Below are 27534 nucleotides of genomic sequence, written 5' to 3'. Positions count from 1 at the left end.
ACCACAGTATTTTCGTTTGAGTTGTCGGGTGTATAGAAAACAGTCACTTTCATGCCTCATTCATGTATCTCCCCATACACAGGTACTGGGAAATACTTGAATAAAAAAACATTTAGGTGTCAGACGGCCCTAGGCACATGACTTTCTTCAAAAAGCCTGTTTCTTTCCCACTTTGGAAAATACAGTCATGTTATTTCTGGGTCTGAGTATGTGCCCAGTCCATGTTAATTGTTTCCTTCCTAGAAATGAAATACTGGGTACTTAAAATTTGGGGCAGTGTTGCCTCCAAGGTCTGTCCTCAGTCCAGGAGAAAGAAGCCCCAGGACAAATGGACATGTGTTTCTGAGCTCATGTTGGAACTGGAACTGCATTTGGAGGATAAGATAAAATGCTGCTTTGTAGTATTTCACTCCCTTGCAAGAACGAACAAAGCTTCTGAAATAAAGATATCTGTTTTCCTCCCCAGTTCGCAGTTGTTTGTGAGAAGGCTACGTCATTTCCCACAGGATTTTGTGAGCAAGTTGTGTTGGGGAGCTTGTGTTTGGCATGGTGCAAAGCCACGTGGAGGTCTCCAAACCTCCTATGGTTTGTTTCTCATTAAAGGCACAGACACAGCCTATCCTGTAGTTGATCTTTTTTTTTTTTTTCCTAGAATCAATTTAGAGTTTTCTAGAGCAGCTATGTTAGGAAGAGGATTTGGGCCCAATCTTTTTCCAGGTATATGAGGAAATGTACTGTCTTTTTTATTCAGTGAAAATCAGTTCCTTTTAAATGATACTTTAAACATTAATCACTTTTATTCTCCAGAATAATTTGTATTATGTCTCCTATTTTTTAGAAGTTCCCGATTGGATACCTAGAGCACCTGTCCTCTTTGTTCTGCACCTTGAATTGGAAGTTAGCAACACTTTCTAAGGCCTGAAAGGGAAATAAACGGTAATTACATGTTTAAAATATATTATTAAATTCATGTATACTCTGATGATCATAAACACAACTTACTATTTGTTGAGCAGAATTTAGTTGCCCCCCCCACCCCTTCCTCTCCTGCCTTCATTCTCCCCTCTTTTCTCTGTCAGCTTTCTCTTCTCTCCTCTTCCCCTCTTTTCTCCTTCCCCACCCCCGCTTCCTTCCATGTATTCCTTCACAGCCACTTGTGGAGTTTGTCCCCCATGCTGGTCCCTGTTCCGGGCACACACACCATCACATTCTCTCATGCCCTGGCAGAAAGGGGGGGATTGGCAGAAACCACCTCTGTGAAACTGGCTGCCCACCCACTGGCGTGGCTGGAAGCTGGTCTCAGGTCCTTCCCCTCCCGCACTATTCCACTATGTTCTTGTTCCTGGCCCTCTTTAGGGTTGCCTGGGTGTTTGCAGGCAGTGGCTTTTTCTGCAAATTCTGCGGATATTTAACCTCCCCAGTTTGGATCATTAGAATCAGATTCCCTCATGGGGATAATAAGTAAAGCAGGAGCAGTATACTATCTACTGACCTGTGAATTTGTCAATATCCTCACTGTGGTGTGAGACCCAGTATATTTTTTTCCGATCACTAACATAATACAGATGTTGCAAAACAATTAAATGTTATAGGTATGTAACATAAAATGTGACTGTTGACATTAAAGCCACTCCCCAGAGGTAATACTGGTTAAATTGGGATATACATATCAATTATTTTCCTCTCTGTGCATATACTAATGTTATTAATAAAGACGTTCAGTCTGTAGTAAGTGCCTTAACAGAATGGGCAAAAATAAATGAGGTAAAGGTGGTTTTGTGATTTCTGCTAAATATTGCACCGTATTTCTTTCCTGTTCTTCTTGGCCTTTGCTAATTGAAATGGTAATTTCTGTGAATTGGCAACCAGTTGGTTCATTTTGCTGGTGTTTTGTAGTCCCTTTGTAGTAGAGCGGCTGCTTACCTGCTCTTGCATTAATAATGCATTAGTCATCCATAGAGAATCTGGACTCAGGTGTTGTCCAGTCAAGGCAAGCACCTTTACCCTGGGTGCTGTGTGCGAGTGGGGACCTTCTTCCTAACTGAGCCTTTTCTGTGGTACATACTCCACCTTGGCTCTTGAGATGTTAGTTTTATTTCTTCACAGTGTCCCTCTCAGTCCTGAGGCTGACAATTGCTAGTCAGTTGATAGCTAGCGCCGTTGTTTCCTCCTAATGGGACAGCTTCTTACTGTGGTTTCTGCCTCCCTCCGGGGATGCAGGAGCATGGCCTGCCTTCCAAGCCTCAGTTCCCTGCTGCCTTCCTTGAGCCTTAGAGTTGACCCCCCTGACCCCACTTGGTGCTGCTCATTATATCCAAATACAATCTGCCATGATTCCAACAGCCTTTTTCCACTGTTCACCCAGTTGTTTGCGTGTTTCCTCTCACTGTCAGCTGCCGAGGTGAGCCCCTGGCTTGTTTGGCTCAGTAACCGAGAGCCTCGTGGGGTCAGGCACATAGTGGGCCATAGGAACTAAGCAGCTGATGACCATTGAATGGACAGAGGGCATCTGTCCAGACCAAGGCTCTTTATCCTGGGATGCCTTGTGCTCTGGTCAGGTTAGAAAGCCTGGCCTTTGGGTCATGTGCCCCTGGGACCATTGAGCTGTGCTAGCTCCGAGGTGGGACTTCAGTTCCCTTGTTGTGAGTTTCTTCAGAGAAACTAGGGGGGAGGGCTCCAGGCAGATTTATGAGTTGTTGTGGAATGAGGGGTACAGCGCTGGCCAAATAAGCTCTGGCCCCCTTCCTGTATGCTGTGGTAGCTCTTCTCATAGGTGTGACAAGAGGGCAGGCCTAGAGAGCCTCCTTGGGGTCGGTAAGAATGTGGCTTTGACATTAGGAGGACCTGGGTCAGCATCAGGACTCTGCCACATATAACTTATGTGACCCTGGGATAGCTGTTTACTCTATATTTCTCAATTTCTTCATCTTTCAGGATAATAATAGTCCCCATATCATGGGACTATTGTGAGCATTAAATAAGTGAGTTGCGTTGCTATGTAGACTGGCACAATGGAAATGTTTAATACATGTTAATAGCTGTGGTCACTATCATTGTCTACAAAATAGAGATAATAATATTTACTTCTCACGGTTACTGTAAACATTTAGTGAGGAGATATATGTAAAATGCACTGTGCCAGTCACATAGTGTACTCAAGTGGTGACCCTCTGTGATAGTGATAAAATTACAGCAGCATTATCAGCAAGGGTGTTCAGTCAGACTGTGACCCTGAATGCTGGCTGGTGTCAAACAGGAATAGCATAGAGTGGCTGCAAGTTTAGTTTGTCAGCCAAACAGTACTATTTATTGACAACTTACATTATTTGAAATCTCATCACTAGTTTGTTAAATCATTTCTACACACAAATGAATTCTTACAAGTATTGGTTATGATTGACTGTGGTTCTTTTTTTCTTATCAGTGTTAATTTTTTAAATATAAAAAACAGTATTTTCTTGGCTTTTATGAAATTTTAAAACTAACTTAAGAATAAGGATAATTAAGTCTTGAATAATACTAGAATCCATTAGCCTATATGATCACAATGTATACATAGATATGTGCAATTATTTTGGTCTCTCTCATTAGATAATGCTTTTCTGTCATCATTCTGAACTGTAAAGTATTCTGAAGTATTATCACCCATGCTATATGGTTGTTCCAAAACTGTGAAAGGGGATGCAAACCGAAATTTAGTAACATTTGATTTTACTTTATCTAAATTAAATGAGGCTTATACAAAAACTTTGATGTTCTTTTCTCTGTACTCTGAACCAAAAGTGCATTTGAATCGTTAATTCTTTGGAGAATTTCTTATAATTTGTTTTACACATTTTTTTTTTTGTACACTTGAGACAAATGACATTACTTGGCTTAAGAATGTCTTTTAATGAAAAGAGTATATAATTGAAGTGACTGTGAGTCACCTTAGAAAATGAATGTTTTTGAGCCCCACTGGCAATAGAGCCCTGTCTTGTTATCTTTCACCCATGCCTGGCCTTGGGAGCGCTCAGGGAAGATGGAAACTAAATTGAAAACGCAGCAAGGGAATTGGAGAACTGAACACACCTTTGTTAGAATGCTGAGAATATGATGACTTTTCGAATTTGCCTTCAGTATTACTGTAACACAGTTTAAACTATAAATAAAGACATTTCAGTGGCGGTGATATTTTGTGTGCATCTGAATGCAGTTCTTGTTCTATCCTCAGTTTAGGATGCTGATGGCATGGAGTCTGTCTCTTCTTGCATCTGCCCTCCCTCTCCACTCCCGCCTTCCCTGTCTACTTTCCCTCCTCCCTCCTACCTCCTGCCTTCTTTTGAGATGGACCTTGAGCAATGCCCTTTCTGTTCCTGCTCTCACATCAGTGGCGTGGACTACGTACTTCTTTGGAGGTCCTGATGAGAATTCAAATAGCAGCAGTAACTAGCATTGCGCAATAATGCCACCTCCCCGTCTTTTCTGACCTTTGTGACTTGGATTCTGGTAGAGCCCTCTCCATACATCACACACCCAGAAGAGGGAGCTGCCAGCCTCTCTGTTGGAATCTGTGGTGGTACATCTCTGCTATTGACTTCAATCTACTGCTTACATGCTTTTGTCAATGTCCTTTGCTACATCTTTTCTCAGCTAATTTGAGAAAAAACATTCTGCTTCTATTACCATGACCGTATTGTGGCAGAGGACAGTATTCTGGCTGCATCTCACAGGAAATACCCAGGCTCAGGGAGTTTTAACATTCTCTTATCTGCCAATACTCATTTGTCATGGCAGAAATCCAGCACTGTGACCCCTCTCTTTGCTTAGTGTTCTTCTCAACGGTAGACATTAGCTTCTTTTCATTAATTCATTTTGTGAAATTTGCATAACTTTAAAAATTTGACTTTGTTACATGGTTGCAATAGGTTATAGTTTGTCTTGAGAGTAAAAAAGAATACAGCTACTTCTCAAAGTTGGTAGACGTGCCAAGTGAAATTTTCTGAAAAGCACGCAGTTTAGCTTCTGTTCTGAATGGGAAAAATTAGTGATCCTTTCCCCTCCTTCTCCCACCCCTCCCAGAAGTGGCCTTTGATTTCAACTCTCATTGAGTTTGCCTCTTTACTTGCTTTTCTTATTGATCTGACCTAAGCACCATCCAAGAGCAAACCATTTAAGCAGGTGTATATTTCAATATGTAGTAATTTACAGTTCTTCAAACCCCTCAAAGCCTAAGAATTTGATTTTTCTTTTCCAAGTCACGAATGTCTGTTTTTTTAAATTTATATAATATAAACTTAGATTTTTCTAAACTGAATTTCCTAATTGATGTCCATTTATTTATTTATTTTACCTTGTTTTATTGTTGCAGGAGAAAAACATCTGATGGTATGTTTTAGTTTTTCAGTTTTTTTTGAGACCATTAAGTTATCGATAGACCATTCATTTATTAACGACATTAAGATACAAGTAAGTATGTTAGAATGTTTTTTTTAACTTAGTCTAATAATTCTAGGCTCTGCTTAACCTTTTACAAAGCATCTTATCTACAGTAAATTAATTCTAATTATTATATATGATTTAAAAAAATAATTCACCCTATTTCAGGTTTTTGTACACAAATGGGTAATTTGGCTTTCCTTCTCTAAAAGGAAATTTGTTTATTTTATTGACTTAAAATGTTAACAATTTAAGTCACACACTTCAGTCATGAAGATGAATTTGTGTTTTAACAAGGACTATTATTTATTATCTTAAAAAAATATTTAGTAGCATCTCTTTTCAGTGATCACAGTCCTTGTCTATGTTTTCTGACTTGTTTTCTGACTTGTTTTCTGACTTGTTAGAATTGAAAAACAGATGCTTCTTTTCTCTCTTTATCATTGCTGTTCAGGGCGGCCAAGCCTCCTCATCTTGCTTTTCCTTTTCTCTCTCCACCCACTGCAGTTAGCATTTCATCTCAGAGGCTGTTCTGTCTTTGCTCTCTGCCACCTGAACAGATAGGCATCATCCAGTGTGACACAGGCAGGGACTGTCTGGATTTGAAATGCAGATTGAATGGACCAAATGAATTCTAAATTGTTCTGACCTAGTAACTCTCCCAATTTTTGTTTCTTAACCTTCAAAAGGAGGATAATTGTACCTATTGAAAAGCATGTCATCTTTGTCTGTCTGAATGATTGCTAATGACATATAAATGTACTGTAGCCTCTGTTCATTTAAAATTTAAATCTCAGGTGTTAGGCGCTCTGGGTCAGGTGGCAAAGCTGCCATGACTCTTAATCAACCCTGGGAACGTTGTTGATGACTGTTCTCTGTGTTCAGAACTATGGCGTGTTTTGTGTATGAAATTATGGAGTGTCTAAGATAGGATGTAACAGATTTAACTTTCACTCCCTGATTTTACAGAGGAGAAAATTGAGACCATTTACAGTTGCCTTCATTTAAAACATTTATGAGAAGGTAGCAAAAATATATTTTTCTTTTGCTATTTTTAATATAGGCTTTCTTCATGTAATTAAAATGTTTATGGAAAGTAACTAGTGTATTTAATCACATTAGAAGTGATCAGCCTTCAATACCCACCCGAGTAAGGGACAGATTTGATTCATCTGAGACTTGTAGGAGCAGGACTGGAATTCAGGAGTTTCCTAAGTGGCCACGTGATTGCATTTGCTCATTTAATAGTTCACTTGACAGATGTGTCCTGGGCATTCTCAATACCTTCTGAAAAGATGAGGCTCCTGCCTTGGAGAACCACACGGTTAGAGTTTATGAAAAGGCAGTTCCCCCATGTCCTTCTGAGGTAATTCTGCCCTGTCACCTTTGGTGCCTGGGATTAAGTTACAGTGAACCTGACTCTGCTCGCACTCCCAGGGCCCCGCCCCACTGGCTCTACTTGGGGACACCAGACAAGCCCTGAGTCATCCTCAGTCTGAGAATGTGGGGTGACTGGTTCTCTGTGAGAGCCTCCTCCAGTGTGGGTCATGTTAAAAATGCAATGAATTTAGGCCAGCCTAAATTGGACTTGAAGAATGAATGGGTTTCCCTCAGAGTGAATGTAATGTGTTCTTTGCTGGTTGACAGAAGAGGAGGGAAGTCCTGAAGTACCCCAGACAATGTTCTGGTGAGCAAGAAGGGCCATTTTCACCAGCTCCATTTGCTTTCATTTGCTCCATTTCCCTTTCAACTTCTAACCATCCATGTAGCGTCTTATTAACATGGGATCACATTGCATTTACATGATCTTGAAATGTTTTTCTTTAGTCCTCTCATTGCACAGTTTTTAAAATAGCAATTTCATAAGTTATTGCTGTTTCATAGGCTGTGTTAGGAGTCAGGCCAGTCCATTGGACAGTGTGACATGCAACAGGAATTCCTGAGCTAAATTCCTGTCTATCCTTCTCTCGCTGTGAGAGAAGTCAGCCTCCTTGTCTGAAAGTCACCTCTTCTTTGTCTTACTGTACCTGCCTTAGCTCTCCTTGGATGATCCCCTTACGTTTTTTCCTGCAAAACATTTACCATTTGGTTCGGGCATGATTTATTCTGTCCGAAAAGCATCCCGTCTATGTTGCATGACAATTTATTTATTGAACAAGGCAAAGCAACTTATTTATTGAACAGAACAAAGCAAAGCAAAAGTGGTTTGCTTTTCTTTTAAGCATTTCATTTTACCATGTCTGAAGTAATGTTCATGAAGAGAAACTGATGTGCACACATGTAGAGACCTATGTGCTCCTGTATGGTCTCCTCCTAGGTCAAGACCATTGTTTTTTTTATTACTCAGTTTTAATGAACCCTAAAATTTCACTTATATTTTTCTTTCTCTACTACCCTATTTCAGTAGCCTGGTTGGCATATGATGGTCATTGATAAAATAAATTTTAATGACAAATTTGTGTGTGTGTGTGTGTGTGTTTGTTAAACAGGGGTTTAGAAATGGGAAAATCTTAATTGCTAGGGCACAGCACAGTAACTTAACCATGTGAATAAACATTAACCAGAAATGCTCATCTAGCAAGAACTAGGACCACCCTTTTGAATCTAAAACATGATGATGTCTATCACTCTTCTGTTCTGCACTTTTACCAAAACTTAAAACATCCTATCATGATTATGTATTTTCATTTATGTATTTTATGTATTGAATATATTATGCTTATGTACATCACTTAAATATATTTTTGGTGGCCCCTATCATGTAACTAGTGGTGATATTTCATCCACATGTTAGCAAATGTTCTTTCACTTTGATTTGTCATTATTCTATAGTTTCTGTCTATTGGGGAGAAGATACAGCCAGAGGGAATCACAGCAGGTGTACCATAAGCTGGGTAGTCTTGTTGCCAGGTAGGGAAGGTGAGTGCATTATCTTGGATGGTCAGATTCACTCACCGCAGTGATCACCAACTGTCACAAACAGGTTTTGTGCTGTAGTGATTTGCGAGGACGGGCTTCAGGTCAACAGTACTTCCTAATGTGAACCATCTGGTAAGTGAGGATTTCCCCTGAACAAGTGTTTGTCACCTCTCTCTCTCAATTTCAGCTATAGGACTCAGTAATCCTGGAGTGAATTTCTGCTTTACATCAGGAAGCAGCACCAAGAATTGAACTTATTTCCTAGTATCCAGGTTTTTCTGTATGAAACAAGAAGGGCTCTAGCTTCAGTTCCAAGTAGGATTTGGCTTCAGATAAGCTGTGTAAACTCTCCAAGCTTTAGTCCTCTTGTTTACCATGAAGAGAAATAGATTCTGATTTTTCTGCTTTCATAAGCCATACAATTTTTGTTTGACTAGTATAATCAAGCAGTAAGTTAGAATAAGTAATATTGGACCAAAATATTGTTATTCTTTCTTTTTAGATACCGTAGTTTATATTTGATCCAGGTTATTACACTAAGTGTATTTATGATGAAGACATTTTAAAATCACAGATGTTAATTGATTTAAAAGCAGAACATAATACATTTTCATTAAAATGTTGAGAAACAAGGTTTGGGTGCTTTTTCCTGATTTTCTGTCTGAATTCAACAGTAATGAGAACTCTGGGGGAAATGTTAAGCTATTCAGAGATGACATTGTGAGACCCATTTGGTTTTTGGCTGCTTTTTACACAGATTGTTTTACATAGTATATCTATTCCTAGTTTATTCAGATTTCTAGTTTACCTGGATTTTTTGCAATGTAAATTTTAATATTGCCCCGTAGAATCTCCCCATCTCATTTCTTGATGCAGGGAACCAGTTGGGCAATGCTAGTACAGCCCCTGGAGAGCCAGGTAAATGTGCCTTGGACTGTTTTCGTTCAGCTGGCTAATGCGTGCACCCTGTGTGCCAGGGTTTGATGGAGCAGGACTGCACTTTTCTCATACACAAGATAAAGGTGCCAGTGAAGAACTTGTTTCTTGTGTGTGCTTTGTTTTCCATTATCTAAAAGCTATAAGCTTTGTCAAAACCAGTTATTAAATCTCCTTCCCTGGATTCTTGTATATGAATTGAAATAGATAAAAAGCATTCGCTCATTAACACGCCAGCACTTTTCTGACTTATAGCTGTCCCACTTCACGTTTTGGAAATAGGCCTTGTTCCTTTCAGCCCCAGAGGCTTTGCAGGATACGTTCATCTTCATAACACATAATTCTCCCTCAAGGCACCAGGAGCCAGCACTGTTTGCACTGAAATGAATGAAATGATTTTCCAAGGTGCAAGTATAATGCACTGGGGTTGGTTGATATTTAAAGAACATGAATGAAAGGAGTAGACACCTCACCAGGGCATGACTCAAGAGCTTTTTGACAATGATTCCCTCGTAGAATTTGTGGTCTCATTAATGGCTGATTATGTCAACTAGAGTTGTTTGCCTGTGGGATGTGTCCCTTCCCCGATGAGGGGAGGCTGCTAGTAAATGTCAGCGCAGGTACTGGCAGCACACGGTTCAGAATGCCACATGCATCAACCCAGGCGGCCTGCTAGGAATGACCTGTGTCAATAATCAAAGCCCTCAGATGCAGGAGAGTTTGGTTTTCAGATGTGTTATTTCAAATCTTGGGTTTTTGCATTTGTCAGAAAGTTGCAATGCAAAGAAGTGTGGCCTAGTGAAAACTTTCTTGTAAGTCAAGAACTCTCATTTTCATTCTGAAATGAATCACTGACTAATTCTTAAACCCATGAGAAATTTAATCTCTTTCTGCTTTGAAATCTTACCTAATAATACTAATCCCAAATCTGAACACTTCCCTGGTGTTTACTCTTGCAGGCACTTTTCTAGCTAGTTTACATGCATTACCTCATGTAATCCTTATAACAGCTCTGGGGGAGGGTCAGTTTATAGATGAAGACACTGATCATAGAGAGGTGAAATAGCTTGGCTAGGGTCACACTAATAAGTAGTGTATAGGATTCGATGAGACTGGTTCTAGAATGTTGTTCTCTTAACTGCTGTGCTGTATTGCCACTCTGAAAAATTTATATCATGTTATTTGATTCCTTTGTATTTGGTTTGATTGTGTGAATATACCTTTACCTTTTCATGGAAGCTGTTTAAACCAGTGAATACGACTACTGTTTCTCTGTTACATTTTGGGTGGCCTGCATGAAACACCTTGTCTGTGTTATATGGACCTTATTTTCTGTAGCAGTATGGGCTCATATACACACATCCAAATGCTCAGAGTCCCCAGGCATGACTCACATAGACCTCTGTGGTGATGATGACTTCTCTAAGGTTGTAGTATGCAACTTGTACAACTGTGTGCTTGGCCCTTCATAAGCCAATGGACAGCCTTATTTAGAAAACTTGCATGAACATATAGAAAGCAAATATATTGTACCTATGATAATAGCTCATGCTTTCTTTATAAGTTCGTCTTAGTGCATCAGAGCTACTTCATATGTCAAAACATCCATATGAAAGCAGCAGATACCAGGTAAATAAAGACACTATTAGGGTTGTAAAAGAGGAATTGAAATAAGAACACATCTGTACTAATTTCTAGTTTAAATGTACATTAGTTGGTCAGACTGTGGATATTAAAATTACAAAATAATCAGCTTAGCAGTTTTGCAAATTTTGGACTTCACATAGTAAAATAAAAGACCATTTTAAATATTTCAGCTGTCACTTAGTTTCAAGCCAACTAAAGTCATTGGATTTTAGGGATTCCTGGATACTCTTTAGTTAAATAACAGTTGTAGTTAAAATCAGGCAACACTTGGAAGTTCTCAGGAAACAAGGATAAAATACTTTGTGGATGAATTGAAACAAAACCCTCAAACTATTTTATCAATTAAATATGTTCAGTATTTAAATAGGTTATATAACATTTATACTACTTAGTTTTAAGAAATGATGAGTTAATTGGCTAAAATAAAAAGGCTCTTTTTTTAAGCAGCTTTAATTATTTAGAAGTGAAGCTTACTAGTCTGTTGAAGAGTTATTTTAAAAAAATCATGAAGTGCCATCGAGGCAGCTGTTGCCATGTATGTGACAGGAGGAGGCAGAGCTCTGGGTGTGCCATGTTGCCCAGCTCAGAGCGCATTAGAATTATATTCTCTTAACTGCTCAGAGCAGCAGTGTTCGCAGCTGCCCTGTGGTGCCCCCTGTCCCTGGCAGCATAGTCACATGCCCCCTGGCTGCTATGTCGCTCTTCAGCCAGAAGGTTGACCAGTAGAGCTTGCAGTGCATTCCATGAGGGGAAGGAGCTGGGTCTGCCTGGTTACTGCTCCATCCCCAGAGCCTGGAGCAGGGTGTGAGTCCTAGCGAGTGACTGCTCCATGTTCACTAAATGAATGAACCGACCTACTTCCTGACCTGCCTGTGCATCCTCTGGACTCAGGAGGCATAGGTCTTTCATGAACAGTTTTACTTTATGTAGCACCTTTTAATGCATCGGGCCCATTTCACACTCTGCCACTGTGCCATTCAGCCTGAGAGTTCCATCTGATGGGCGTGTCCATTAAGTGATGACAGACATTCAGTTTTATCTATTGAGTAAAATTCAGTGGCCACTTGTGCAAACCATGGCAGCTTGGGGCACAAACCAAAGAGTATTTTCATCATATGAAACTAAAGGAAAGCATGATTGTAATACCAAAAGGCAGGCATTCCTTTAAAGAGAATTTTTTCCTTCTTTTGGCTAAGAGCACTTTATTAACAAAAGAAAAATGTGATACTCATTGAGCATGGTGACCAAGTTAGCATTATCAGGTGAGCTGTAATTGAATGTTCATATTTCATACAATTAATTGTCAGACTTAATCCTTACTATATATTAATACACAAGTATAGACTTCAAAATAAAATTCTAAAAACTCAGTTTTCTAGGATTTCTAGATTCTCAGAAAGTATCCATCCATGTGATATGAAAAGTAGGAATTTTTTTGAAGAAGATACATGATACAAGAAACATTGTACATAGGACAATGACATCTCAGTCCCCTTCAGAGTAGGCACTTTGGGACCTCACAATTCACCCAGTCGCCACCAGCTACCCCATCGTATTTTTCTGAATCTCATCAATGGCCTGAAATCTCTCCCCTTTCAAAGGTGATTTTAGTTTGGGGAAAAGCCAGAAGTCTCAGGGCACCAAATCTGGGCTGTAGGTGAGTGGGAGCTGAGTCACCTGGGTGATCTGATGTTTCACCAGAAAACTATGCACGAGACATGATGCATGAGTGGACGCACAGTCATAATGAAGCTGCCAATCACCAGCCTTCTGAATTATCTGAATAGTTTCCACAGAGAAATGTTCAAGCTTCGTGCAAGATTTGATGCAGATTTGTTGGTTTACTCGCTCAGTCATTTTGAATGAGATGGCCACACAGTGCACGTGCTCACTCAGTGGTGTTTACTGCCCTCACAGCGAAGTTGTCATTGTTCACACATGCACATTCTGGTCTGCTCTCCTTGCCTGCCCAGTTACAACCGTTCTCATTTTATTAACAATGGTTGGACTTTTTTCCAAACAGACCTCGTTTATATATATACAGTATTCCCTCACTTATCATAGATATTACATTCTAGACCCCCCCCACGATAGGTGTAAAGCCATGAAGTAGGAACCTTACATTATTTTAGTATTTATATATATATTTTAAGACTTTATAAACCCTTCCCACACACTTATAAACCATTCCCAGTTTCTTATTAAACTTTCCCACTCCCTTATTAATCTTTTCCACACTTTTATAAACACTACTTATGTTCTTAAACATATTCTACACTCTTAAACCTATGTAACTTTAACAACATATGTATACAGTACTGTAAAATTTTATATGGGAACTCATCAGTGAAGTATACTACAACTTGAATGATGAAGATGATGAATTAGCTGTGCAGTACTGATGATGATGAAGGTGATGAAGATGAGATGAATGTACTGCACAGCAAAGAAGAGCATTACAGCTCTTCTAAAGGCACCACTTCATCAGGCGCTTCTTCAGCTGGTGCAGTAGTATCTTCAGTCTCGTCTGTAACTTCTACTTCTACTAAAGGCATAGGTGTAACCGACTTCTTCATTCGAGTGGTGAATATGGTTATGGGAAGTTGCTGGTGCTGCTGCTTCTTCTGATTGAGAATGATTTTGTAAACTGACATGGCACTGTCGATTGAATTTGCAAACTGCAACAAACCAACCATATGAGGTTTCTTCAGCCACTCGTTGAAGTTCTTTGGCCATTCTGATCATGGTTGCAAGATGATCAAGTGTTAGGCCAACCTCTTCCTCTTCTTCAACCCACTGTTCTTCTTGTTCCTCATCCTCTTCTTTACTTTCTAACTTAGCTCCTCCAGGTCTTTGTCCATCAACATTTGAGAGTGCACATTGATCAGGGTATTTACGTCTTCAGTAGTCATGTCACTGAAGCCTCTCCTCCCAGTATTTTTGCCAGATTCATGGCCTTATCCACTGCAGAGTGATGGATTTCATCAGGAGAGAATCCCTTGTAATCATGGACCACTTCTGGCCACATTTTTTTCCAGCTGGCATTCAAAGTCTCACTCTACATCTCCTTTATGGCCTTTTGAATATTTTGGAGACACGATGCAATTGTGTACTCAAGCCAGTATGCCTTTAGTGAGAAGTCTTCATCCGAGTCCATAGCTTCAATGAGGTTTTGCAGGGTGTTTTGGGTGTAGAGCACCTTAAAAGCACGAATAATGCCTTGATCCATTGGCTGAATGGGTGATGTGGTGTTCGGCTGCAAGAAGTCTATCTGGATGCCATCATATGTCAGGTCGACAGCATGGCCTCCAGCACTGCCCATTATCAGAAGCACTTTGAAATCAAGGCCTTTCTCTGCCAGATAAACCTTTACCTCTGGGATAAAACATTGATGAAATCAATCAGTTGTGAGAAGTTTCGTGATCCAAGCCTTAGGGCTGTGCATCCAGTACACAGGCAACACATTCTTATTTTTGTTTTTTAGGGCCCCTGGGTTCTTGGACTTATAAATAAGCCCTGGCTTTATCATGAAGCCTGCAGCATTCCCACACATGATTAAAGTTACCCTATCTATGTTTTTGGGCCTTGAAATCAGGAGCTTTTGTTTCTTCCTTCATAATGAAAGTGTGAGACGGCATCCGTTTCCAGAATAAGCCCGTTTCATCCATGTTGAAAACTTGTTCAGGCTTACAGCCTCCTTCCTCAATGATGTCTTTGAATGTGTTGTTCACATACTCCTCGGCCCCAGCTTTATCCGCAGAGGCAGCCTCTGTGTGCAAAGAAACATTCTTGAGTCCAAAGCATTTCTGGAATTTGTCAAACCAGCCCTTGCTGGCACTGAATGGGGTTGGTCTGGTTGGAGAAGCACTCAAAGGTCCTGCTTCAGCATTGTCGTCGTCATCCTCTTCTTCATTCTCATCATCATCGTGATCATCCCTTTTTGCTGCTAAATGATCACACAGTTGCTTGGCCTTCGTCCGGATGGTGTTTGTATCAAGCAAGATATTCTTTTTTCTGCAATCGTTTATCCACACAGCTAATGCAGACTCCATCTTCACAGTGATCTTATTGTGGGAAGTAACCACCCTCTTTGGTGTTTTGTTGAAAGTCACTGATGCCGTAGACCTGATATTCTTCTCGTCCTTCTTTATATAGTGAACCGTAGACCCGTTGATCTCATAATGGTGCCAACAGACGCATAGCTTCTCCCTTCCTTTAACATGTGGAGAAGTTCCACCTTCTCTTTTTTGGTAAACATCTTCCTCTTCTTCCTCTGGTGCTTGGGTTCACTGCCAGAATCCTTAGAAGATGCAGAATGTTTGGGTGGCATCGTAGGGCTTGCAATAAATTCAGTCTTTAAGGAAAATTTCACAAAACACAACACCACAGAGCAAAACTATGCACAGCAATCGGAGGTAGGAGTGAAGTGGACAAGGCAAGATGCTGAATGTATGCGCACAGACTGATGCTACAGTTACTGAGCCAATCAGTGCCCAGGATGCACAAGACAATGCTCTGGTTGGTCGCCTTCCATCAATCAGCCAGTCGTGTGCCGTGTACAATCACACAGAGGCTAACGAGCTCGAGCGTCCATCTCATTTTCAGCGTAATATATGTGTTCATATATATATATATATATATTAGACTTTTGTTTTTATGTAGGAATAAATGATTATTTGTTGGTTAGTGAGTTTAAGTAACTAAAATGTGATAATCATGAACTGAAAAGACCTCATTACTAAGTAAAGTGAGTGCCCCACTTGACTTTTCCGAGTCCTTTGCACATTGTCAAGCAGCCCAGCAGCTAGGGGACCCTGTCACCAGGTGGGATGCCTGCCTTTGGGACCGAACACGTCAGCAGGGCATCATCTCTTGGCAGTGTTCCACTGCTGCCTGCCTTCTGTTAGTCATGTATTTGCAGAATGGTTGTCGCTGTACAGGGTTTGTGCACATTCTAAAGCTCTCCTGTTCTCTTTTTAAAATGGGCCACAGTAAGAAAAACAGAAGAGTCATCTCATGCCTCCTTTGAAGGCAGAGCTTCAACTTAAATATACAGTGTTGTTTTAAGATTCAGAGTTACTTTTAAATTATAAATGAGGATTATTTTTATTGTTTTATTCTTAATACTGGTAAAAAAACTATAATATAAAATTTACCATCTTAATTTCTAAGAGTAAAGTTCTCAGTGGTGAACCTTTTTGTTGTTGTTTCATATTATTGCTTTTTAAAATTTTGTGTGTTTATTAGCCACATCTCTACAGCTGATGTGTAAACTATAATACTTAAGGGCTGGGGTCAGTCTTGTCTGTTTCACTGCATTTAGTCACTGCATTCATTCATTATGTGCTGATTGTTTCTAAGCACTACATTTTGCATCTCTGACTTCATCTAGCACACAACAGATGTTAAATGTTTGATGTCTGAATTTAGGACATTTTTATTAGGAATAATTTTTGGTGGTGAAATTTGTAAACAGCTTGTATAAAGAGTCACAGTTTATTTTAAAAAAAATAAATACCAACGAAGATAAGACTTATCAAGGGAATTTTCTCACTGAAGAAAGGCCATTGTAGAGTAATGGGAATTAAGAATTTCATTCCCTTCCAGTAGGACTGGTATGATAGATACTGTGTGTGTATGAGCGTGTGTGTGTGTGTGTAAGAGAGAGAAGAGAGAACTGAAACTATGACATTGAATATTTTCTCTTTTAATCACTCTATCACTCCAAGAATGCAATTATTGTCATTTTACATTGCTGAGTCAGGAATGAAAGGTTTAGTGTTTGATTTAGGTCTCAAACTCTCATATACTCTATTCTCTTTCTGAGATTCAGTCTTGTTTTAATATAATTTTTATTTGGAGAGTTTTAGAAGTCAGTGAGCAAAATAATGTTTCCTTCCCATCGATGCTCAAAATTTCATTGTACTCAGACTATTATATTAAAGATGCTCAAACTTAATTGTGATAGATTAACACTGTCAACTACCTTTCATATTTAAACAGACTAAGGATAGAAGCATATCATGAAAAACTAGTTTTCCTTAATAAAATAATGTAGTTGGTCATAATACTTAGAGACACAATAAAAGTCAGATGTTTCTCTTTAACTCATAATAGTCTTGGATGGATGGATGGAGATAAACACTTTCTTAACTGATCGTTCACCATCATCACACCAAACTTTATATAATTCCTAAGTTACACTGGGTCTTGTTCAATACACATACCACTAATGTTTTACTGATAGAAATTGTTTGTTTCAATTCCTAATTGTTTTGTTTCTCTCAATAGCCTGTGAGTGACTGATGTTTCTATGTTTTTAGTGCCTAGCCGAGAGCCTAGCATGGAATAGACATGAAACAAATGTCTATAAACTGAAATAACAGCAGAATTGCTTATAAAAGCAGAATGAGATGCAGAATGTTTGTGCTTTAGCAATTAGTGTTTGTTCTTAAGAAAAGCAGTGGGTAAACATCCTCTAATATTTGCTTTTTCTTGTAATAATATATGGATGGCATGTTTTCCTTAGCATTCCCTGGGCTTACTCAACAAGCACATACACAGGATACTGTATGCAGGGAATAATCAGTTACTGTTTTGATGAATAAAAGTTGAACACTTTTCCTAATACATGTCATAGAAACCTAAATAAATTGTAATATTGATGTTGCTGTTATTGATGTTAACATCAGTTGACATCAACATCATGGAAAGGCTGATTCCTATTTTTCACATTTCTGAGAAATATTGCTGATACATGGTGATCTTTAGAAGAGTTCCTGTCATCAAACATTTTTATGTCCTGCCTGTTCCCAGATTTCATGATTTTGTAGGAAAGGCAGAGGTTTCTTGGAGGCCTTTTTTTTCACTTGTTGGTTGCACATTCATACCATGAGGACAGTTGATAATGCCGTCAGCATATTCTTTTTCTATTGTTGCATAACAAATTTCTACAAAATTCCACAGCCACTTCTTAGCTCCTAGTTCCAGAGGTCACAAATCTGTCACGGCTCAGCTGGGTTCTCTGCTCCAAGTCTTACCCCCAAGGTGTTGGCCAGACTGTGTATCTCAGTTGAGCTTTGGGGAAAATCTCTTTCTAAGCTCATTGAGGTTATAGGCAGGACTGAGTAACCCCATTTCCTGGATGTGGGCTGCCATTAGTTTCTAGATGTTTCTAGAACTAATCAACTGCTTGCCCTGGGCCTCCCCACAGGCCCCTTCACAGGCTTCCTCACAATATCACAGCAGGACCCTTCATCAAATCCCCCTCACTTCTCATTCCTTTGGTTTTCCTTCTGTGACCAGCCAGAGAAAGCTGTCTGGTTTTAAAGGCTTCAGAAGATTAGGCCCATCAGAATAATCTCCCTATTTTAAAGTTAATGTCCCATATAATACTTAATCACAGAAGTAAAGCCCATTATATTTACTCGGCTGGGATTAGGCAGGGTGTGTACCCCAAGGGGCTGGGAATTCCTGGGGGCCCTGTTAGAATCCTGCTTCCACAGAAAGTTGAGTTCAGATTCTTGGGAAATGCCACATTTACTTCCATGCTTATAGTGCTTTTACTTTAAGAAGCTGAAGACCATGTTTTATGGACTTTCTTCGTTCTTAACCACACTGTATTTCTAAGGGAAAGAGAAGCAGTCTGTTCTTCATGTAAAGAGATGTTTTTACAGTCATTAGGGCTTAGGGTTTGATATTTGTGGTTTTCATTCATTGATCTGTATTCTTTTCAGCCAGTCACCCTGGGGCCTGGCCAGATGAGGACTGGAGTCAAGTGTGCAGTCTTGCAATTAACATAAAAACCAAACTGATCCCTATTAAGGGCTTAATCCAGGTTACGAATTTAACAGGCAAGGCCATAAGGAGAGCTATGAGCTTGACAAACTAGGCCGTAGAGAACCGCCCTGAGTTCATGACCAGAGGAGTGACTTGCCAGAATCAGTTTTTGGCAAATTAACCTGGAAACTGTATATATGGTTAGATGGGAAGCCAGAAGCAGAAACCAGCCACGAATTCAGAAGTGAATGCTCATTATTCAGTGGCAAGGGAAATTTAGGAATTGATTGTATTCCTTGAATTGTATATTAATTGTGATGGTGCTGGCAAAATAAGAGAGGGGAAATTTAAACAGGGTAGAAGAGAAAAGCAAGCTGCCTCTTGTGACCTGCGATCCCCTGAGTAGCATTTGGTTACTATTAGTGGGGACCATGTACGAGTGACTTTAGGCTGCATGTCAGGCAGCTCATCAATTTGTTTACAACACTCGCATTTGCATTTGGGTTTATGAATACTGTTTAAAGTGAGTGCACTATACATTTTATCAACTAAAAAAAAAAAAAAATTACTGACCAGAGGTATACATGGGGTAAAATGGATATCCAATGTATATTTTACATGGAGTTGTATTTCACATTTATAGTATTTGGCCTCGCCTGTTCTTCTACCTCTTGCAAAAAGCAATATTCTTTTAAATGAGGAGGATAATGGATGTGTAACATTTATTACTTTACTGAGAGGATGTTCATTGTTTCGGAATGCTATACTTCTCTCTTAAATCACTGACCTAGTCATGTATTTGTCATTTCCTTGGAGTCGGTATTCAAAGGGAGTCTGACTTTTATTTTCTGTTTCCTTCACTGTTTGAAGAATTTTTAAGATTAAACAAACAAACAAATAAACATAGAAGTTACCTCTGAGCCTGGAAAATGGACAGTGACCATATCTGTTTTCACAAAAGTATTGAATGCTGGTTTTACAAATAATACATACGGAGTTCTCACCACTATAAATAAACTGAAATTATATAGCTCTGTTACCATGGGAAGGAGAACATTTAGCTTCATCTTTGTGACTACACAGTTCTGATGTAATGCGATAACAGAGAAGGGGGCAGCTTAGCAGCATAGATCGGGGATATTGAGGGGCTGACATGTTGGAAGCAAAACTATATAGTAACTCATTTATTCATCTAATATTGATAACCTACTCTGAGCCAGGTACTGCTTTTCTACAGGCTGGGGAATCGAGCAATAAACCAAAACAGACAAGCCCTGCTGGGTGGCTCCGTTGGTTGGAGTGTCATCCTGTGCACCAAAAGGTTGCACAGTGGATTCCCGATGGGATGTGTACCGGAGGCAACCCATCAATGTTTCTTTCTCACATCAAAGTTGCTCTCTCTCCCTTTCTCCATTTTTCTCCCTTTCCCTCTCTCTAAAATCAATAAACATATCCTTGGGTGAGGATTAAAAACAAATGGCAAAGTTCTGCTCTGGTCAGGTTTATATTTCAATGAGATAAAGCAGAAATACAAATGATAAAAATATTTGGTATTTCAAGTGATAAAAAGTACTGTGGAAGAACATAAAATAGGGATGGGGGATAGATGTTGTCCTGAGTATGTTCGCAATATAGTCTTTCTTATAAGCCAACTGGGCAACTGCTCAGCTAGCTCCCTGCTGAGCAGCCTGACACCAAGGAATAGAGAAGAATCACACACAATAACTATGCTATTCACTCAGCTTTCATTGAATGCAGGTTCACTCCAAGTAGAACACCAACATACATTAATATCCTACTCACACTCTAACAATCAGAGAAATATAACACACACACAGCAATCAATGGGGAATAATGAAAATGAGTCCTAGAGTCTCAGTCTGCAGGTTCAGGAGACAGCATGGTGGGCAGAGGAGTTATCATCATCTTGCAGGGGAGGATCTCTGGAGCCAGGTGGGCAGCAGGGCAAAGTCCTCAGTCCAGTAGGGCAGAGCCTCTGGCGGTCAATGCCAAGGGAGATCACTGTGGCGTGGAACAGCACTCTGGTGTGTGGAGCTCAGCTGTCTCAGCAGTGGTCTGGATCCTGCCTCAGTTATAGCTCAAAAGTGGTGTATCCCACCCTTCTGGGTCTTTTGATAAGTGTCTTGGCACCCCTAATGGGAAGTGGGGAATTTCTCCAGGAGCCTATCTATGGGTGGTCCCGCTCTGCAGACATGGCTATTCTGATCACATGTGCAAATATCCTAGGTGTGTCTCCTTGCCAGGTATGTCTGCTCTGACTTAGATAGTTTTCCTCTTGAACCAAAGTGTCATGACTGATTCGCAGCCATCTTGGTTGACATGAGTGACTGCTTTGTTTTATAAACTTTATGCTATCTTGACTGAACCAATGCCATTTTATTGGTCCTGCTCTCCACAGACCTATGTGTGATGGGAGTGAGATGGTGGCATTTTAGAGTCATGGCAAGCAGAGTTCTCCGATGTCCCTGCACTGGGTGAGGGGTCTCTCAGAGTATGTGAAAGCGATGGTATCACTGCTCTGATTATTAGGTTACATTATATGAGACTCCCTGTCAGCAGATCCTCCTGCTGGCCTTGAAGAAGGCCACAGCAGGACTCAAGCTGCCTCTAGGGGACAAGCATGGCCCCACTCACAACCAGCAGGGAAACTGGGACCTTAGCCCTCTAGCCTCAAGGGACTGAATGCTGCCAACAACCATGGGAACACAGAGGAGAAACCCAAGCTTCTTAAAGGAAGGCTGCGCAGACAACACCTTGATTGCAGCCTTGAGAGACCTTGAGCCAGCCGAGGACCCAGCTAAGCCATGCCAGGTCCTTGACAGGAGATGTGAGATAGTAGATGGGTGTGACTTGAAGCTGTGGAGTTTGTGGCAATTTGTTACACAGCAACAGAAAACTGATAGATAGGGGGCCAGGGAAGGTGGCATTAAGAGGGGATATTTGAGTCAGGAGCACAGGGGAGAGTGTGAACCAAGCAGCTTTCTGTGGGAAAGGGCCCCAGGCAGTGGGAGCAGTGCTGCCTGCCGCACAGGAGACCTGGCAGTGTGTGGGAGGGGCAGGCAAGTGAGGTCAGAGAGTTTGCTTGGAACCAGAGTGGGAAGGAAGGGCCACTGGGCTGTTGTTTGGGTTTTGGCTTTTGCCCTGAAGGCAATGGGAAGTGATTAGAGGGATTTGGACTGAGGAGTGGCAAGGTCTGACCTTTATTTTCAAAGGGTCTCTGGGCTGCTGAGCTAAGACTGGACAAGACCAGTAAGACAGGTGCAGTAATTCAGAGCACAGGTGGTTGTGGCACAGGCCAGGGTCCAGCTGTATAGATGGTAAGGAATGGTCAGGTTCTGGAAATACTTTGAAAGTAGAGTGTATAGGATTTAATGACAACTAGGACGTATGAGAAACAAAAAGAATGACTCCAGGGTGCCCAGTCTGGCAGAGAAGAATGCGGTGGGGAGGTGGGGACAGGTTTGGGAGGAGATTCAGCAGCTCAGTTTTGGGCCCCTTAAGATTGAGCTGCTGATGCCATGCAGTCTGTATGTCAGGGGAGAAGGTGGCCTGCAGACATACATGTGGGAGTCATTAGCGTATCAGGGGATCTAGAATCATAAGGTTCCTAAAAGGGCCACTACAGACAGGCAAGAAAAAGGTTTAAGACTCAAGCCTTGGTGCTCCAGGAAAACATTTTCAATTATTTTATGTAAATGATTTTTATATTTTTTAATCCTCACCCAAGGATATTTTTATTATTGATTTTAGAGACAAAGGAAGGGAGGGAAAGAGAGAGTGAGCGAGAGAGAGAGGAACTTTGATTGGTTGCCTCCCATCCAGGCCCCAGCCAGAGATTGAACCTGCAACCTTTTGGTATATGGGACAACTTTCTGACCAACTTATCCACCCATGCAGGGCAATTTTTATGTTTTATTGTAAGCTTTTGTTCACTATTTGCCTGACTTAATTTCTTTTTTTTTTTTTTTTCACTCTCCAATACTTCAGCCCACTTAAAATTTTTTCAATATGCAGAATTGTATATTGGACCCTGGAAGGGGGTGAGTGAATCTGGATATGAAACCCTTGTTGCCACCTCCTGATCAGAAGATTCTAGCACCAGGTAGGAGCAGCCTACACCCAGAGACATCCCTACTTACTGAGGGCAAACAGACACACACATCTAAAGTCTCTGTCCCACCCCAGCTGAATAGAGCAAGAAAAGTATTTAAATGCCTCATCCTAGTCCTCACCTTCATTCCTGCAGACTCGGTAAACCATCAAGGTGGTTTTTCAAAGTGGGATTTACAGAAGACCACTTGGTAGCTGGGTCCAGTTTGCTGTATTTCTTCTGTTAGACACAATTGCACAGATATACAAGGACTTGGTAAACAGGAGAAGATGGAGGCTGCAAAGAACAGAGCAGTTGAGAGCTGGTGAAAGTCCTGTGTGGACTTATGAAATCTGCATTTACCCAAAACGCTGGGACCGGTATATTTGAAACTATAGGCTTGTGAGAGTGAAGAGAATCATGTCTCTCAAAAGCAGAAGACTGCGCAACTGTGGTTACATCTGTTTTTATATAAGTACTCACTTTAGTTTGTAAACTTCTTTCTCAGACTAGTTACATATTTATTCATGTATCTTAAAAATTCACAATTATTTCATAGCAGTTTCTCAGTCCTCTGTTTTGGTCTTTTGTTCTCCATTTTTCTATGCCGTAGGATGAGATGGTCTCTTTAATCTGGTACTGACTTGCTACATTCTCAAAGTACTACCTTAGAAAAAAAAAAAAAAAGGAATCATACGGATGGTGATATAAAATCTTTGGGAACTATGACAGTTATTTAAGGCCTCTCTTGTTCCAGAAAGAACTTGAGTGGCAACCTTTGGGAGTTTGGGTTTTGAGCGGTTTGCCTTCTATACGGAGGACACTAGCCCAAGGCTGTTGTGCCGCTTGTTACCGGGACCATGAGCAATGGGGTCAAAGAGCAGCTCTGTTTTCCTATATGCGCCCTGACTTCCAGTGTTAGAAGTCCAGCAGAGCTCTCCACCATACCTGCCGTGAGCACCTGCTCAGACCCGAGGGGGGGGGGCGGTGTCCTGCTGAATATCCTGTGTTAGCCGACTGCACTTGAATACATTCATTCTTCTCTCATCCCACTACAGGGCCTTCTTTGTCTTTTTTTCTTTTCATTTGGGGTTGTGTTTCTTTTTGGCATTTAAATAGTTACCATTCCTGATCTAAAGATTACGTTTTAATTCTTTTCCCTTAAACTTGTGGACACAAATTCCTTTGTGTCCTTTGAGAAGGATACATCCAGCTATTATTCTCTACTCCCTCAATGTTCTGTGTGTTTCCAAAGCACACCATTTTCAGTGCCCTTTTGAAGTTGAGTGAAGCGATTGTGCTCTTAAGTGACAGAAGTGACTTTTTTCTTTTCGAGGTGCCTTAGGCCTGTTGAGATCCAATCCTGGTCAAATGAAGCCTTCCCTTGTAAGTAGAACACTTTTTAGCCATCTGGAGTCACATGTAGGACATGCTCTGTTTCCAGCTGTAATCAGCCTTAACACCTGGTAGTGTGTTATGTGCAAGAAAGGATAAACACCTTCAGATCTTATTGCATGATAAAGATTAGCAACTTCAAGAAACTCAGGGAACATTTGCCACATCTAACATTATACAATTGGATAAAGGGGTTGCCTTTTTAGGTTATTTTTGTTTGTTTGTTTTTGCTCTGAAGTATCAGTTTCCAATATATATTAAAGATTCTACACTGTTTTAGTCTATAGTCTACATCAGAAGTTGGCAAACCACGGCCCATGGGCCAAATCCAGCCAACTATTGGTTTTTGTAATAAAATGCTGTTGGGACACAGCTGTGCTCATTTGTTTATGTATTTGTTGCCTGAGTGGTTTCACCCTATACTGGCTGAGTTGAGAAGCTATGACAGAGACTCTGTGGCTTAAAATACTCACTCTGACACTACAAAAAAAGCTTGCCAATGTCTGATCTAAAATATATAACATTATTTAAACTAAAAAAATTTCAGTTATAAAATAATTTTTAGAGTATTTGATGTCTCTGGCTTTTTAAAGTTGTCACGACATGCCCATCAAGAAAATAGCCAAAGGTTATTTTAATAAATAAAAGTTAAGTGCTGTTTAGCTTTTTAGTACAATTTCCATTTCTACCAGTTATCAAAACCTGTTTAATTTAAGAAGCATACTAAAGTGTGGAAATGTAAGATAAAAAGCATTAAGTCACGCTAAAGGAGAACACTGGCATTTCTACGTAAACCTAAGTATTAGGTTGCATTTTCATAGGTCTTGGTAACATTTAAAACTAAAATCTTCATGAGGGCATAATTCACACGTGTCCCAAGGTCTCCTTCATAAATCACCCAAGATGACATGTGTATAGGCTAAAGTGAAGGCTGAATTTGCTTTAAGTAACATCAAATGAGAGTTTAGTTTGCATAGATTCCTGTGTGTGCATGCATCTGTGATGATTTTGATGCTTTTCTAATAGATTAATTAAATTTCCATACTGATGCTCAGTTTATTTGAACTGCTGTTTTGTTTCCCATAGGCTTTTGCTTGTTAATGTGCCACCCAATGTGACAAGGTCGAATCCCCTCTGTCCCAGCACTCTCTCTGTCCCATTCCCAGTGCTCTCTCCATCCCATTCCTGGGGTAAATGCAGGTTACCATCATGCCACCTGACTATGCTTTGAGGGCTAGGGCAGAACACAAGGCTCCAAGTGAAGAAGTCCATGTGTTTGGTGGGAGCAGTCTGCCTTTCTTTCCTGTCCAGAGCTGGTAAATGAGGGCCACAGAGGAGTTGTGTTAAATGCTGCAAGATCTAATTACTGCTTGATTTATCATGACTTGCACACTATGGCTGAGTACTGAGTTCATTGCTATGAAAACACACTCAGCTGGTCCTGGGTTGCCTGGAGGGCTCTGCTCCCCTCTGCTGGCCCCTGTGGTTGGTGCTGCACCCCTCAGTGAGAGCCCTGGGCAGCTCATACATCCACAGCCAGGCGGGGGCTCCCAGAGCACAGGATGCTGGCCCAGCTGATGAAGTGCTGGACACACACACACGCACACGCGCACACACACACACACTTAAGTAACGAAATACAACGTTTCAGCATGTCTGCTTTTCTCTGTTGCCTGTAGATTGGGAAATTAGACTGTAGTTTATATCCCTAAGCACTAAAGCTGGAGGCTCTGCCCTTTTCGTTGTTCTTATTTTTTGTACTGCTCTGAATCAAGCTTGAGGATCCAAATTCAGCAAAAACAGACTGTTTTAAATGCAGAGTTCCCCACTTCTGACCCACTCCCTTCTCAGCCACCCTCTTTACATGTCCTGGGAAGGCTCAGAGTTCACAAACAACAGTGCGGCTTCATGGCTCATAGGGACATGTTGGGCTTGACTGCAGTTGTGCGCCGATTCCACCACTAACTGGCTGGTGCCTCGTGAAGGTTATGACCAATCATTCCTTTTCCTCTGCTGTACAGGGGTGATAATAGTGTCTGCTTTGTGAAATGCTGCGTGGATTAAATAATGAATGTGTCTTAGTATGGGACTAGGCACACAGAAAGTATTCAATAAGGATTAGCTGTTCTGAGCCATAACTGAGTCAAAGACTGACCTTGTTCTTGTGTTACTTCTTAATCCCTTAACTCCCTCAGACGTGGCTGCCAGACAAGTATTGCTTTGGTTTGTTTTATGTCACTGGGAACAGTTTTCCCCACAGAGAAAGGTATTTTATCACTGATATGTTTTAGAATTACCTGTATGTGGCTTTGTATCATCAGTACACCCCCCCCTTATTATCTTCAGGGGACCAGCTGCCCCCTGCTTTCCCATTTGAATCTATGAAATAGCTGTTGATACAACTATTTATTTAAGAAACAGAGTCTTAAAGAAATTAAGTAATTTAACCTAAATTCATCTATAAGGAATAAAACATATATTCAAATCCCAGACTATCTTAACACCTTCTTTAACTCAAGATGCTTATTAGCTCTATGTTTGGGTTTCAAAAATTTTTTTGAAAAAATAATTGTTTTTAATTACACTTGACTTTCAAGCTTGTATTTGTTTCAGGTGTACAGCATAATGGTTGGATATTTATATAATTTACTAAGTGATCCCCCAATATGTCTAGTACCCACCTGGCACCACACATGATTATTACAATATTATTGACTATATTGCCTCTACTGTAATTACATCCCTGTGATAACTCTGTGACTACCAATTTGTACTTCTTAATCCCTTCGCCTTTTTCACCCAGCCCCCCAGCCCCCTTCTCCTGGCAACCATTTTTTTTTGTTGTTGTCTGTATCCATGAGTCTGTTTCTGTTTTGTTGGTTCATATATTTTGTTCTTTAGATTCCACATATAAATGAAAACATATGGTATTTGTGTTTGTATTTAAGAGTGATGTAGAAGTCACCCAGCAAGCGAAGGCCAGTATATTTGTATGTGTACTATATTTGTATAAAATGTGTTAATTTCTTCCAGAAAACTGCTTTATTACAAAAATGAGACAAATAAAATAAAAATTGGTTAGGTAAAAGCAGAGAGGCAAAAATAACAGAAGAAAAGGTGTTTTGTAAATGGGTGTTACCTGTAGTTAACCATTTAAAATAAGCTTTCCAAGGCCTTACAAATAGAAAAATATTCTCAGGTCCTGATAAAGTAATCTGAATATAAAAGCATAATCCAATGTTCACATAAGTAAACTGTAACTGTTGTAAAATCATGTAGACTTGAGTAATTTTTTATTTATATATACATAGGATACTACATATAATAGG

At 40.3% G+C, this 27534-nt stretch overlaps 1 protein-coding gene across 8 annotated transcripts in view; it reads left to right on the top strand.

The window, feature by feature from the left end:
- The window catches only part of FAM110B (family with sequence similarity 110 member B), a 150725-nt gene that overhangs the window by 27867 nt on the left and 95324 nt on the right, over positions 1–27534 (top strand). For 5 of the 8 annotated variants that reach the window (XM_090283664.1, XM_090283666.1, XM_090283665.1 and 2 more), the window contains exon 2: positions 839–936. The exons of 2 other annotated variants lie outside the window; for them this stretch is intronic. The gene's annotated coding sequence lies outside the window, so the exon portion shown is untranslated. Of the gene's footprint in view, positions 1–657; positions 718–838; positions 937–27534 lie in introns of those variants that run through there. One more of the 8 variants, XM_090283667.1, reaches the window with a different exon arrangement.

The sequence above is a fragment of the Furipterus horrens genome, unplaced genomic scaffold (genome assembly GCF_987537825.1).
Source record: "Furipterus horrens unplaced genomic scaffold, mFurHor1.1.pri manual_scaffold_7, whole genome shotgun sequence".
NCBI lineage: Eukaryota > Metazoa > Chordata > Mammalia > Chiroptera > Furipteridae > Furipterus > Furipterus horrens.
Note: the sequence above shows the minus strand (reverse complement) of the source record. Positions and strands in the feature narration are given on the sequence as shown.